This window comes from Choloepus didactylus, chromosome 4, assembly GCF_015220235.1.
Source record: "Choloepus didactylus isolate mChoDid1 chromosome 4, mChoDid1.pri, whole genome shotgun sequence".
Taxonomy (NCBI): domain Eukaryota; kingdom Metazoa; phylum Chordata; class Mammalia; order Pilosa; family Megalonychidae; genus Choloepus; species Choloepus didactylus.
The window spans coordinates 88,322,361-88,334,143 of record NC_051310.1 but is presented as its reverse complement, the minus strand read 5'-3'; the positions used below and the strand labels follow the sequence as shown (position 1 = coordinate 88,334,143).

The following is an 11,783-nucleotide window of genomic DNA, read 5'->3' as shown; positions in this document are numbered from 1 at the left end:
GTCCTGTCCTCTGAGCTGTCCTAGTTTGGAGTTGGTTTAAAGGGGTTTGGAGTTGACAGCGCCCTCTCGCTCCAGGCAGGGTGGGGAGAGCGGGAGGAAACTAGAGGAATTTGAAGTCCCAACATCCATTTGTCTGCAGATCCAGAGAGCTTGGGGCCCCGTTGGGTCCCTTTCCCGCCGAGCTATCCTAAATACCCCGCCTTGAATCGGAGGGGGGTTTAGAAGCAAAGAGTTGCCCGCAGTGTATACCTTTAAAGCCCGGATCCGATCCTGCTGAGCAGAGGACTCAAGCGCCTCGGGTCCTCGGTGCTCGGCGGGGAGGCGGCGCACTGCGCGCTGCGCCTGGGCGGGCGGCTGCCGCGGCGTGGGCGCGGTGATGCAGGTGTGATACCGGCCGGCTCCTGCTTCCGCGGGGCTGCCGGGGCGGACGCTGCTCCTCCTGCGCAGTAGGCGGCCGCCCGCGGATTTCCCACCCAGGTAGGGAACGGCTTTGCTCTCGGAAGCGTGCAGACCCAGCCGGGGCACCGGCCTCACGCGCGCGCCCGCGGGCCCCCAGGCTCTCGCGCCCGGGCTGAAATATACACGCTGAAACAAACGAACAAACCGAATCCTTGGTACTGCTGAGTTTTGCTTTTCGTAAATGACAGGGAAGACAGGGGAGATTCTTGGAAAGCGAACGCAGGAAAACAAGGACTTGCTGGCCGCCCGGGGCTGCGCGCTTCTTTCTTTGAAGGTGGCATCTCCAAGGGCTGTTTTTAAACCCTGTTTGAACTATGAGCGCCATATAGAGTTTTGCAACTTAGGGTCTGACATTCATAGCTCTGTTTCGACAAGCTAGGAAGCTTTTAGTTTCAATTCTATTCCTTTTAGATGGATTTTGTTGTTTGTTCTTGAACGGATTAAAAGCACGCTTAGAGCGTGTGGCTCTGGATGTTGGGGGTTTGTGAACCTGTGTTTCTGTATGTGGAGGGCGCCCTCGGAGGGTGTGGGGTCCGTTTCTTAGGGGCACAGAGAGGATTTGCTTATGGTTGGGTTTTAGCGCAAGGAAAAGAACATGATTTGTTCTGCAGGGATGGGTGAGCAAATGCGTTTAAGCCAGGGAGGAGCGAGGCACTGCTGTTTCTACCGCAGATGGGTGTTAAATGTCTCTGCTGTCCAGGGTTCAGCTGGGCTGCTGAAACACAATCCTTTATCCAGAAAGCACAGATGCGAAGTAGCTGCGTTAAAAAGGTAACCTAACGTTGACGTCTTTAGCTCTGAGAAGCAGCCTGGGTAGTGTGGTGTGGGGTGGGGCGCTGGGGTTTGCCTGCTTGTCTTCTAAGCCTCTTCTGGAGGTGAATGTGGGTGGCTTCTCAGCCTCTTCTGGAGGTGAATGTGGATGGCTGTGGGCTCAGGGATTGGCAGGTGAAGGGAAGAGAGGTGTGTGTGTAAGAGGGAGAGGGCAGTATTATAGTCGGCTCAGGGATCAATTCTGGTCTCCACTGGTCTCTTCTATGTTTCTTCTTTCTGCCCTTTTCAGAAGAGGTGACCTACCCAGCTTGCTCCGGTCAATGCAGTAGATACGGTACAGGCTCATTATGCATCTTTCTTGAGTCAGCAAATACTCACTGAGTACCTAATATGTGCCAGAGGCAGGATTAATCCTTAGGGATGCAGAGATGAAAACAAAGTCCCTGCTTCTTGGAATCTCACACCTGGAGGGGGAGAAACACCTGTAATAGGAAGTGTGGTAAGTTCAGTGATGGAGGTATGAGAAAAGAGTGTTAGGTGCAGAAAGGGGGATGGAACTGATTGTGACAGCGATTATTTTAAAAATGAAGCCCTTCTACATTAGGTATTAGATGGATTTCATCAGGACTGGATCCCCCCGGACAGCTTGGTCTGTGAGTGGGCAACATTGCTCTCACAGCTGGATAGAGCTTTACAAGTCAGAGTTGGGCTGGCATTTGCAGTATGTGACTGACCCCCAGTAGGCACAGGCTTACACCAACAGAGGAGCATGTCCAGTGCAGGTCGGGCTTTTTTTTTTTTAAGTAGTTGTTTTATAAGATGGATTTTCTACATACTAGGAAGTTTGGAAGCAGCACTCTCAAAAGCAGGGACTCTGAAAAATTCTGAGGGTCTCAGAGCATATGAACTTCTGCCTCCTTCCCTCTGGGCCCCTGACCTGTCTCTGCTTGTCCCAGTACCGTTTAGAAAGAAAGCCCTGACCTTGATTATCTCTAAATGGGTAGAAAAAAGGAAAGTTCTTAAAACCGATCTGCTCTGGGAGATGAAAATCTAATCTCAAGGATGTTTGTTTCTTCCTGGAAATGGTTGTGGTGGGTGATGAAAAATGATGGAATGAAGAACTCATGTGTTAGGCATGCTGGCAGGGATGCATGTAACACGCACTTTGTAATCTAAACCATTGTTAAGGTATTTGCGAAGCAGCCTGATGCACTGCAAGGAGCATGGGTTTTGAAGCTCAGACAGACCTAGAGAAGAATCTCAGGCAAGTTACTTAGCTGCTTTTTGAGTTTTGGTTTTCTGGTTTGTAAAATTGGAAATAACAGTAGAGACAATATAATAATTACCTAGTAGGTGTTTAATAAGGATTTGTTCAATGCTAACTAAATGTCATACATCAATTGCCTGGCACAAAGTAGGTGCTCAAGAAATGGCGGTTCATTCATTAATTCATTCATCAAATATTTATTGAGTACCTACCATGTATCAGTAACTGTTGTAAGGAATACAGAATTGAACAAAATAAAGCTCCTGCCCTCAGGGAGCTTAAATTAATGTGTGTGTGTGTGTGTGTGTGTGTGGTTGCAAGATAATGAACAAATAAACATGTAAATATATAATGTATCAGCTAATGATACACTGTAATGGAGAACTATAAAGCAGAGTAAGAGGAAGGAGGTGTGCTGCCAGAGGGTAGGATAGTGGTTATTTTTTTAAATGCAGTTTTTTTGAAATATATTCATAGACCATGCAATCATCCAAAGTGTACAATTGTTCACAGTATCATCATGTAGTGCGCATTCATCACAATCAATTTTTGAACATTTTCATTACTCCAAAAATAATAGTAAAAATAAGAATAAAAATAAAAGTAAAAAAGAACATTCAAAACATCCCATACCCCTTTCCCCCCCTATTATTCATTTACTCACCCTCCTCCCCCATTTTCTACTCTTCTGTCCATACATTGGATAAAGGGAATGTGAGCCATGAGGTTTTCACAGTCATACCATATAAGCTATATAGCTATAAAATCATCTTCAAGAATCAAGGATACTGGATTGCAGTTCAACAGTTTCAGATATTTCCTTCTAGCTATTCTAATAAAGTAAAACTTAAAAAAGGATATATATATAATGCATAAGAATGTCCTCCAGAATGACTTTTTGACTCTATTTGAAATCTCTCAGCCACTGAAACTGTATTTTGTTTCATTTCTCTTCTCCCCTTTGGTCCAGAAGACTTTCTCAACCCTATGATACTGGGTCCTGGCTCATCCCATGGAATCATGTCCCATGTTGCCAGGGAGACCTACACCCCTGGGAGCCATGTCCCACAAAAGGAGGAAGGTAGCAAATCCCCCTGCTGAGTTGGCTTAGAGAGAGAGGCCACATCTGAGCAACAAAAGAGTTTCTCTGGGGGAGACTCTTAGGCACAATTACAAATAGGCTTGGTCTCTCCTTTGCTGTAACAAGCTTCATGAGGGCAAGCCCCAAGTTTGAGGGCTTGGTCTACTAAACTGGTACTCCCCAATGTTTGCAAAAATATCAGGAATTCCCTAGGTGGAAAAGTTTAATATTTCCACATTCCCTCCAGTCCCTCAGGGGGACTTTGCAAATACTTTTTATTCTCTGCCCAAATTACTCTGGTGATTATTTTTTAATACAGGTTGGTCAGGGAAGGCCTCACAGATAGGTGACAGTTGAGCAATGACTCTGAGGCAGGAGAGTGGTGTGTTCATAAGAAAACAGAAAGGAGGCCAAGGAGGCTGCAGGTGAGTGAGGGGAACAGCTAGTAGGAGCTGAGGTCAAAGAGGCAATAGGGAAGGTCATTAAGGCATTGCCTCTCAGGATTTATAGTCCTTACTAAGGTAAATGTCCCGAGTTCTTATTTAGGAAATTGGCTATGTACTAAATTCCATGTTTAGAGGAGGGTCGGTTGGTAGACATAGGTACCTGTGGTTACTCAAAGCAAAACTACTGCAGCAAGCAAGAGGTAAAAATCTTGTCAAGGTGACAGGAAGCACAGAAATTAGGAAGACTGTGCAACATAACCCTGATTTCTTTTATCATTATCAAATACTCTATTTGTGCTTGTTTTGGACCTTGGTTTTATGTTGCTTTGTTCCCTTTCTCTCACAATGAAAGAAAGGGTCATCTTTACTGAAGAGTCCAGAAGGTTTTTTCCTTCCTAGCTATTATCCTTTTTCTTTGAGAATGATAATAGTTTCTCTGGTTATGGAAAGTGTTGAAATCATCTGGAAATATACTAGCACTTGGTATGCCATGGAATGTATTTGCATAAGATCATATGTGGAATTTATTTGAGGCTTCCATCTTGTAGGCTTACTATAGAGATCACAGTTTGCTGGCTGCCCTTTGGAGCTTTGTTCTTCTAGAGAGAGCACAGTTTTGGATTTGAGAACTCCATCGCACAGCTGTGCTTGGTGTGGTAGAACTATTGCCATGTGTTCCATACACAGAAATAGGACTGGATACCTGAGAACCCTGTAAAATTTTCTGTGAAATAGGATGTGGTGAGGTTGAGTCAAGGCCAGGGTGGCTGGCTGGCTGTCCTTCTTGCTACCTCAGAAAGTTATATTTACCTCAGCAAATTTCTCCCATTCAGGGTCTGGTTTTCAATCTTGCTGGCTCAGAAACCTGATCTGTCTCTCTGGGCTGTGTCACAGTGACCTGGCTCACCAGCATGCCAGTCTCTTGATTTGCAATGGTGGAGGCACTGTGTGGCATGGCTAGTGTGTCTTCTCTCTGCCCACCTCTTGAGGACCAAATCACAAGGAAAAGGTGACCCAGTGAGCATGTACTCAGACCAAAGCTACTTAGATGTATAACCTAGCAGCTGATCACACACATTAGGACTGATCTTGCCGATAGGATTTGTCTTAGTGTTCTCTAGGGAAACAGAACTAATAGGAGATACCTATAAATATGAGATTTTATAAAAGTGTCTCACTCAACTGTGGGGACGCACGAGTCCAAATTCCATAGGGCAGGATGCACGAGTCCAAATTCTGTAGGGCAGGCTGTGAGTTGGCAGTTCCAATGAAGATCCTCAATGAACTCCCCAGGAGAGGCTGGCTGGCTGAAGAAGAAATGAAAGTTCTCTCTTCTCCCTTGAAAGTCTTCAACTGATTATATTAAATCCAACTGATTGGATTCTCTCATTGCAGAAGATAGTAGTTGTAATCAGCCACAGATAACAATCAGTTGACTGATGATTTAATAAACTAGCCTTCTGGTTTATTAACCAGCCACAAAATATCCTTAGAGCAACAGATAGGCCAGTGCTTGTCTGATGAGACAAATGGGCACCATCACCTGGCCAAGTTGACACATGAACGTAACCATTAAAGGATTACATAACAAACCACCCAAAACTGGTGGCTGGGAAAAAAAAAACTTATTTTCTCACGTCTGTGTTTATTATTTTCTCATATGTCTGTGGGTTGGCTCAGCTGGGCTTGCTCACATGTCTTTGATCAGCTGATGAAGTGGCTGAGAGTTGGCTGATCTAAAATGCTCTTAACTGGGGTTATTTGGCTCAACTCCGTGTGGTCTCTCATCTTCCAATAGGCTAGCCCAGGCATGTGGTGGCAGGGGTCCAAGAGAGAGTGCAAGCTCGTGTGGCTTCTTGAGCTTTATAACTGGCACTACATCTGTGTCTGTTGACCAAAGTGAAGGGGTAAGGAAATAGATTCTACCTCTTAATGGGAGGAGCTACATAGTCACATTACAAAGAGCATAGATGCAGGGAAGGGAAGAACTGGGGACATCTTTTGCAATCTACCTTAGGGACCTTCATGTTTTAAGTCCCTTTGGCCAAGGTTCCTTTTCTCCTGGACTCTGCTTAAATGGGTACTGCCTCGCCTGTAATTGCCTTTGAGACTTTTTTTTTTTTTCCTTGTTTCCATGATTGACCAACCATGGGCATATACGTCTTTAGATAATCATTCATTCACCAAATATTTCTTGAGCGCTCATTATGTACCAGATATTTATAGGCAGGGAATACAGTATAAACGAAAAACAAGACCTGCCTTCATGAAATGTTTATTCTAGTTGGGGGGAGACAATATATAAGTAAATAAGTAAATGTGTAAACATGTCATGTGGTGCTAAGTGCTATGCAGAATCATGAAGCAGGGAAAAGGAGTGCGTGGTGTTGAGATATTGTATATAAAGTAGTCAGAGTGACATGAAGGAAGTGAAAGAGGGAGCTACGGGGACCCCTGGGGAAAGACCCTTCCAGGAAGAGGAATAACAGGTGCAAAGGCCCTGAGGCAACAGAGTACTAGCATCAGAAACAGCTAGGAGTCTAATGTAGAAGGAACTGAGTGAGAGAGAGAGTGAGCATGGTAAAAGATGCGATCAGAGAAGTAGTAGGGACCCAAGTCATACAGGGTCTTTTTGGCCTCGTATGGACTTTGGCTGGTACTCTTAGTGAGATGGGAAGTCATTGAAGAATCTGAGACATGGAGTGCCATGATCTGATATATATTTTGCGTGATGACTTGAGCTCAGCCTTATTGGCTAGTGCTCAGAATAGACTCTAGAGGGGCAAGGGTGGAAACAGGGAGATCAGTCAGGAGGCTACTGTAGTGATCCATGTGAGAGATGAAGGTGGTTTGGACCATGGAGGTTACTGGTTAAGATGGTGAGAAGTGATCAAATTCTGGATATATTTGATAGTAAGGCAGACAGGACTGCTGCTTTCTTGCAGATTTAGGGTATGAGAGAAAGAGAGAAGTCAAGGATGACTCCAAGTATTTTGGCCTGAACAACTAGAAGGGGTAGCCCTTTACTGAGTTGGAGAAGGAGCAGGTATGGAGTTCAACTGGACATCCATTGGGAGATTTAGGTAGATAGTTGTGTGCTGGTTTGGATGTATTATATACCCCAAAATGCCATGTTCTTTAATGCAATCTTGTGGGGGCAGACATATTAGTGTTGATTAGGTTGGAATCTTTGGATTAGGTTATTTCCATGAAGATGTGACCCACCTAACTGTGGGTATTACCTTTGATTAGATTATTTCTATGGAGGTGTGGCCCTGCCCATTCAGTGTGGGTCTTAATTAAATCTCTGGAGGCCTATAAGAGCTCAGATGGAAGGAGCTTGCAGAGAAGCTTAGAGAGACATTTTGAAGATGGCCTTTGAAAGCTGATGCTGACATTTTGGAGAACACCATTTTGAAACACAGCCTGGGAGCAAGCAGACGCCAGCCATGTGCCTTCCCAGCAAACAGAGGTTTTCCAGATGCCAATGACCTTTCTCCACTGAAGGTACCCTATTGTTGATGCCTTACCTTGGACACTTTATGGTCTTAAGACTAACTTTGTAACCAAATAATCCCCCCTTCATAAAAGCCAATCCATTTATGGTGTTTTGCAAAACGGCAGCATTAGCAAATCGGAACAAGTTGTATATATGAATCTTACAGTTCAGGAGAGGGACCCAGGAAGGAGACATAAATTTGAGTATCATTAGCATGTTATCTATATGTCACTTCAACTGCTGTGTTACTAGTGCCAGAATATTGTCTGGCATATAGTATGTGCTCAGTGAATATTTGTTAAATGAGTGAAAGGAACCGTTCAATCACCAGAGGGTGACTGCAACTCTTTGCTTTGGAGGATCTTAAAATGTAACTCCCTTTCTTTCCAAGGTTTCATGAGCCTTATTGTGGATTTCATGGACTAAAAACAGACTTTAAATGTGAAACCTCCAAATGCTTACATCTTAGAGAAAGCAATGTGTGATGACAAGTAAGAATGAGAAACAAGTGAAAACCAAAAAATAGCTCATACGTTCAAAAAAAGAGAGAAAAGTTCTTCCAGAGAGAGGTGGCTGGAATTCAGGGGTGTGATGTTCTTGGGTTATTATTGTACTGCTCTTATTTAAGATGAAGCAGGAGCAGGGAAGAATCCTGAGAAAGGAAGACATTTATTAAATTAAATTCATACCGAGTGAAAAGAGTGTCACATGCTTGCTTGAAAAATCCCACATTGATGGCATCTTGCATACTGTGTTCCTGTTTATAAAAGGAGATGAATAGGCAGTAGCCCTGTAGACACTGTGGGTTCTGTCCATTTCCTCCCCATGGTGTGGCTGACATGTGTGAGTGTGAGTTTTGTTTGCAATGATATTGTGGTCAGTAAAACAAGGAAGGGAGGTACCACAATTAAAAGTGGTTCTCTCTCTCTGTATGCGTGTGCATGTGATTGAGAGAGAGAAATAGAGAGAGAGAGAGAGAGAGAGAGAGAGAGAGAGAGAGAGAGAGAGAGAGAGAGGGAGAGAGGACAATGATGAAGTAAAGAATTGAAACTCAGATGGAAGGGTGAGAAAGAGATGGCAAGTTGAACACCATTTTTATGTGTGGGTCTGGATAGTATAGGATGGAGCAGTGGAAGGACTGTGGTTTTTGGAATCAGACTGAACTGGTTTATACTCAAGTTTTTCTACTTTCTAGGTATGTAAATTTGAACAAGTTATTTCATTTCTCTGAACCTGGGTTCTCTGAGGACAGTTGTAAATTGATGATTGTGATGATGATGATGATGATGATAATGATGATGATGATAATGATAATGATAATGATAATACTCAAGTAGTCTGCAGATTCCTTATGCTCCTGGACTTGGAAATATGTTGGTCTAAATGTTGATTAAGGGCTCACCATGGCTACCAGGTGAGAGATTTAAAGATTCTGTGTGAAGGGAGAATTGAGAACTTGCCATTTAATGTTAGTGGTGCTGTTTAGAAGATGATCTGCAAGGCGCCCATGATGCTCTAAATGAGGCAAGTGGGCACCATTGAGTCTTATGTACTAGAGATTTCCAAGGACCTCAGAGGGAAACCAACCTTCTGTAATGTGCAATAAGCCAACCCCACTTGCTCAGCTCTGCAGTGCCCCATGATCAAAATTTCTGAGTCACTTGGATTATGCAGAAGCAGAAACTTTCCTACCAGATGCTTCTGGATGTATCTCCCATAAAATCTGCCATATTATCTTCTAATGGAAAAGTCTTCTTTTCTCCCTGCCTGTACACAGCAGGCCCACAGTGCATATTTATTGGATGCATGAATGAGTAAATGCTGTTTTGGTTGCTCTATTGGCTGAGGCTCTTCTTGGTTGTTCCCCATTGGTCTGGGCAAGAAATGAGAGAGTGTAAGTGACAGTGATGCACTAAGTCTCTGGAACCTGGTAGGTGTTCAGTGGCTAAGGGTGTTCAGTGCCTTTGCAGCCCTTCTGGCCTCCTCTGTATCAAGGAGCATATACTTAGCTCTCCCCCAGAGTTCCCAGATCTATCAGCATCGCAGCCCAAAGCTCCCTTGCTGACCTGACCATTGATTACAGCTCATCCAAGAGTTTCTTTTGCTCCAGCAATGCAATGCAGACCCCAAATCATGCATTCCCTCCTCCAGATCACCACACAGAAGCCTCTGGTCCTATCAAATCTTCCTGTTTTCTATAAAAACTCCTGCCCCACCCGAAATCCATTCCTTTCCGTCTTGAGAGCTCTCTTGTATCTTGAGCCACAGGGGAGAGAGTAGCATTCACTTTCTTTTCCCAGAGTTGAAAATTCCCTCCTAACTGGTGACTGCTTGCTCCTCAGAACTAGAGTAGACCTGAACTTCTCTCAGGACCTAGGTCCTATAGGTTATACCCTTCTCCTTCCTGGTTTCACAAGTGGGAAACCTGAGACCCCAGAGAAAAGAAATCACAGACATAAGAACGCTTGGATTAGTGGGTGCACACTTTGTTTCTTTCTCTTCCAGCTCTGCACAGATGAAAGAGAAGGTAATTTTGCCAGATCTCTGGGCCCTTCTTGAATCACAGATGTCTGGGTCCAGAAGTTGGTTGTTTGCAGTCTGGTAGCTGGACACCATTAACTGCTTCCTGTGTCAAGCCCTGGTGACATGTGTGTTAGCAGGAGCTCTGGCTACTAAAGTGCACCTAGGCAGTTTCCAAAGTCTTCCCATGACAGAAACCTGCCAATGAATGCTGCTACGGAGAATGAACGAATATGGCTGTGGATAAATGCAGCCTTCTTCATTACTCCCAAATGTACAGGTTTTGTTTTAATGAGTATTTCACAGCCGGGTTCCTCTTCAGGCCCAGAATAGTTCAAGACAATGGAAAGACTTAAAGTATAGGAGCTTAGTATTTTGGAGCTAAAGAGGCTTTTGAAAGTAGGGAATCCAAACTCCCTTTTAGGCTAAAGAGACAGTTGAGTCCAGAGAAGGAAATAATTTATTTAAGTCTCCCTTCATGGTAGAGTGAGGATCAGAGCCCAGTCGGACTGCAGCAACATAAGTTTATATGAGGGTAAGAATCAAGAGAGAGAAAATGGAAAACGGGGCCTGGTCACTTTCATTTCTAGGCTTAGAAACCTTCCGAGAAAGCACAGCTGATTTTCCCAGGCAGGTGAGGGCCTGGTTAGGCCTCTCAGCAGCTTCCTCTGAGTGCTTTAAAGCTCTGAGATTTTCCTGCCAGCTCCCAAAGCCCAGGGCCCTGGGAGGCTGCTCTTCTTTTGCCTGTGGCCGTTGCCCTCCTGCCATGAAGAGAATCTGCTCGTGGCCTCTCGCCTGAGCAGATGGCACAGAGGAATGGAACTCAGCTGGCACGTGGGAGGCTCCGAGGGAAGGGAATGGGCACTGCAAGGTGGCGCGCTCCAGGCAGATCCGGGGGCCCGAGGGTGGGGCTGGAGAGGTCACAGCGCTGTCAGGAGCCCCTGATCTCAGGCCTGGAGGGCTCAGGGGACCCAGTTCTCTGCCCCAGCCCTTCTATGGTGAACACATCACACACAGGGTCCATGGATTAAATGCAGCTCTTTTTTTTTTTTTTAATTAAAGCAAAAAATTAAGCTTTAAGGAGAGGGAATATAGGAAAGCAGTAGAGAAAGGGCCAGAAGCAGTATGAAAACAAGCATGCTGCCACATCCTCCTATTCTCATTCTTCCTGTGTGTGTATGTGAGGTGCTGGCCACGTCTCTGGCAAAAAGGTTGTGCCAGGCTCCAGCCCTCCAGCACAGGGTTGGTGGCCTCCTGCTTCCTCGGTGGCCATGAAAAATTGTGAGCCGGTGTGAGGGATACCACAAAGGTCTGTCAGAGGTCAGGTTAGTCATAGGCGGTTTCTCGGTTTCATCTGTGTCACTCCCAGGTTGATGTCTTGTTATTTTCAGCCCATTTCCTCTAGACAAGTAAGGCCCCTTTGGGTTGTTGTGAGCTTCCAGTCAGTTCCTGGGTTCTTGAACTAACTCTACCTTGTGCTTCTTTGGGATGGTTGGAGGGAGAAGAGTCAGCCTGGATTCCCGGCCTGCCTCTTCTTCCTACTGTGAGAACTTGGGCAAGTCACTTAACATCTCTGTGCCTCAGCTTCCCAGTCAGCTAAATGGGAATAATTACCTACACCATAGGGTTGTGGGGAAGAAGACGTGAGCTAACATGCAAAGCGCTTAGAACAGAGCCTGGCACCAAGCGAGTGCTTAGTGAATGTAGGTAGCATACACCAGCTGCTGCTTCACACTGTGT

At 45.0% G+C, this 11,783-nt stretch overlaps 1 protein-coding gene across 3 annotated transcripts in view; it reads left to right on the top strand.

Moving 5' to 3' along the window:
* Positions 1–365: 365 nt before the first annotated feature.
* SV2B (synaptic vesicle glycoprotein 2B) overlaps positions 366–11,783 on the top strand; it is a 221,325-nt gene continuing 209,907 nt past the window's right edge. For 2 of the 3 annotated variants that reach the window (XM_037832971.1, XM_037832969.1), the window contains exon 1: positions 366–477. The gene's annotated coding sequence lies outside the window, so the exon portion shown is untranslated. Of the gene's footprint in view, positions 478–1,150; positions 1,231–11,783 lie in introns of those variants that run through there. The other variant, XM_037832970.1, reaches the window with a different exon arrangement.